The sequence below is a fragment of the Myotis lucifugus genome, unplaced genomic scaffold (assembly GCF_000147115.1).
Source record: "Myotis lucifugus unplaced genomic scaffold, Myoluc2.0 scaffold_14, whole genome shotgun sequence".
Taxonomy (NCBI): Eukaryota; Metazoa; Chordata; class Mammalia; order Chiroptera; family Vespertilionidae; genus Myotis; species Myotis lucifugus.
Window position 1 is genome coordinate 1,472,532 of NW_005871062.1, and position 4,024 is coordinate 1,476,555.

Below are 4,024 nucleotides of genomic sequence, written 5' to 3' on the forward strand. Positions count from 1 at the left end.
CCATATTCTATTTCTCTGGTTGCCAAGTTCATGGGTCAGGATATGAACCAATGAGAAACAAAACAAATATCATTCTGGGAAAGGGCCTTTAGAAGTACAGGGCTGGAGAGAAGTTGCAGGTGATAGGAGTTATTAAAAAAATCCCTTCTGCCCCACCCTCAATAAAGCTCTGGAGTACTATGCTTCCTTTAAAACCGAGATCAGGTAAGATTTTATGACTCGTCCAGAGCCTTTGAGGAGAACACTTTGATGGTTGGAGAAGATGATCATCTCTTTTGTGAACTCTGTGACCACTCCTCCCTCCCTTGAGGCAGTTGAGTGAGCTGGCTGCCCTCCTCGGCATTACCTCAATACTGTACACATAAACTGACCGTACCTTTTTATGTAGCACATGTATTACATGTTTTGGTCTTTCCCACTGGATTATGAGCTTCATGAGAGCAAAGACTACTTCTTATTCCCCCTTTTTATTCCCTTCTTGTTTCCCACCCCCATCTCCCACTTCATCCCCAGCGCTAGCACAGTGCTTGGCACACAGCAGGTGCATTACAAATGTTTCCTCAGTGAAAGAGAAATGAATGAATGAAGACATGCACAAGTTAAGGTCAAAATTATCATCCGAACTAAGACACTTTGAGAGTGAGAGGTGGCTCTACTATACAGTTATGTGCCACATAACATTTTGATCAAGGATGGACCACATATACAATGGTGGTCCCCAAAAGTTATAATGGGGCTGAAAAATTCCTATTGCCTGGTGACCCTAGTAACATCATAGCCATTCTAATGTTGAAGCACAACACATTACAATTGCCTACAGTATTCAATACAGTAACATGCTGTGTGTACAGTCTTGTAGCCTAGAAGCAATAGATTATACCACATAGCCTAGGTGGGTAGTGGGCTATACCACGTAGGTCTGTGTAAGTGCACTCTGTGATGTTCACATGATGATAGGATCACCTAATGACGATACCTGTCAGAACATATCCCTATCATTAAGTGACACACAACCGTAATTATGTGAGGACATTGAGCATAAATGAGGACTGTCCTGAGAAAACCAGAATCTATGGCCATTCTAGCAGCGGGCCACTTTGAATCACGGCCTCCAGCAATATAGAGCATTCCTAAAGGGCAATAGTTATTTCTATTAGTTTAAGAACCTTTAAAGATTAAAAACAAACAAAAGAGAAAACTCAGAGTACCATGGAAAGGAAAGGGTGATGTGATTTGAAGCTTTCCTTGGCAGGAATCTGGGCGGATCAGCATAGCTCTCTCGTTGCACTATGACTTTTCACTGATCATTTCACACTAATGCCAACCACAACAACTTGAGTTTACAATACAGCTCATATTCACCCTTAAGCACAGTCCCAGTCATACCCACCAGAACACACACACCACAATTTCATCAGGACAAGGGGATCCTAAGTATTCTTTTTTTTTTTTTTTTTTTTACAGAGAGGAAGGGAGAAGGATAGAGAGCTAGAAACATCGATGAGAGAGAAACATCGATCAGCTGCCTCCTGCACACTCCCCACTGGGGATGTGCCCTCAACCAAGGCACATGCCCTTGACTGGAATCGAACCTGGGACCCTTGAGTCCTCAGGTCGATGCTCCATCCACTGAGCCAAACCGGTTAGGGCCTAAGTATTCTTGCATGTACTCTACATGGAATGTCCCCAAGGAAAACCTCAGAACCTCCATTTCTAGAAAAAAGTCTAAAGGATTACTTTAGGGGGATCGTGTTGATTTCAGGAACATCTATTTGAGAGGTAAATGAAATCATAATTGCAAATATGTATGGAAAGTATTGGGAAGTTGTGTGTGTGTGTGTGTCGGCCTGTCTGTCTGAGTATAGAATACTAATCACACTAGAGATATTGATGTGGGCTGATAATCACATGCTGACAAAATGAATCCCATTTCAGGGAACAAATAAAAATCCAGCCATAGAGCACAGGCAGCTGCCATGCTCTCCTGCCACAGCCGATGGAAGCGATTGGGCTGGAGATGGAGGCACATAGTACATGTGGATATCTAGGGCTTCAGACAGAAAATTAGTCCATAATCTTTCCACATGACGCCTGCCATTTAAATACCCACCTACTGCTTCCTCTATTTAATAGATGACTTCCTCGTTTTTGTCTGTTTTCCCTCCTTGGGCCCTGGAATATGTTTCATGGAAAATGTCCCAGCCCGTGTACACATTTGCCCTGTGGGGAAGCCCTAGGAAGGCTCCCTCATCTCAACTGTGTTATTTCAATCTGAATATTCCATCAGCAGCCACTCCTTTCCTGTACCGCATTTTTCAAAGCACTTACCCATCCAATATTTAGATTTTGAGCCTCCAGACCAGCTGAGAGGTAGTTTGGTTAAATATTACTACAGTATCTCCATTTCACAGAAAGAACTATCCCCAAAGGGAAACTTGCCCAAGGTCACAGAGCTAATGTCTGAGAAAACTAGGGCTAGCCCCGGATCTCAAGTCCAGTTTTCTTTCAGCTATGCCTTGTAGCGTTGCCCATGAGAACACTGCTCCCCACCCCACCCTAGCCCCTCAATCCCATATCTGACCGTTAATATTGGTAATTTGCTAAGATCTGGCTCAAAGGAATGGAAAGGCAGAGATATAGTATAAGATTGAAACCTGTTTTGACTTCATCAATGTGAACACATCCAAAAGGGTCTGCGAGGTTCCTTCATCTGTAATTGCTGCTGCATATGTAAGAGGAAAGGCCCCACACACCTTGATGTGTCTGTACATCTCATTCAGACAAGCAGCATGGTTTCATCCAGGCACAAACAGGAACACCTAATCACGTGATGCTCTTTTACAGAGATGAGCTTCTCTACTGGAAATCAGGTGGTGAGCAGTTTTCCCTGGGAATCAGGGACACTGAGGGCAAGATGGCATGCAAAGGCTGAGACAAGTTTATCTGCAGAGGAAGCCAGACAGCAGCTGTGGGTAAGGAACTGGTGATGGTTTTGTAGATCTGTAGATGGTGCCTGGGAATCATTCGCAAGCCCTGAACTACAGCATAGACCTGAGAGTGTGCTGATGCAGGATCCAGTGGCCCCACCCACCCCCACCCATTCCCATCCTTGTGAACTCATGTCACCTTAGAAATATCACTTTCTCTTTCTCTGTGTAACAGTGCAGCTGCAAAAGTGAACCTATAGGAATATGGATTATGATGCTAGGAGAGGTGCTCCTTGCACCAAAATATTTCTTCTTGCCTACTCTAGCTTCCTCCCATCATGTTGTTTGAAGTAGCTTTTTTATTTGGCCTCTTATTCCTCAAAGCCTTTTAATATTCAAGAGTCCCTTATAAAATGTCAATTCTAGGCCTCAGTTTCCTCATCTGTAAAAAGAAGAGACTAGACTGGAGAAGCACTGAGCTTCTGTCTAGCTCTCAGGGCAAGAAAGAGTCAAAGATCATAGAGTCAGCTGGTGACCTCTTGAGCCATTGTTGGCTAATCCTGGAACCAAGAGAAGGAAGACTCCATGACAAGCAGTTAAGAACAAATTCTACTAGGAGAAGAATCCAGAATGGAGTGGCTCCCAGCCTGCTGCAAGGGTTGATGGGAAGCTTCCCCAGATTATCAGCTCCCTCTTGTTCTCTGACTTGGTGCAGGTGGGTTCTAGCCTCTGCTGTTGGGTAAACAAAACACCCTGCTGTCAGGTGCCCACATGGCCTTTGATCAAACATTTGGTCTCTTCCACATTTCCTTGGATAGATCTGGGTGGCTTCCAAACTAAGTTATCCCAACCCAAAGATACAATGGAAAAAGTATAGGACTTGGAATCAGGAGGCCTGAGTTCTGGCCCCAACTTTCTGAATGATCTTAGCTAAGTCATTTTATGGGCCCTAACCTGGCCCTAACCTGGCCCTTAATTTCAGTGTCAGTCCCCATTTTAAGATCTACCATGGTCTCAAAGTTTTGAGGTAGTGAAAGAGGTCCCTCACAGGCAACTACTGTTCTGGGTTGGCCAAAGGAATGTCACCTCCAAATTAG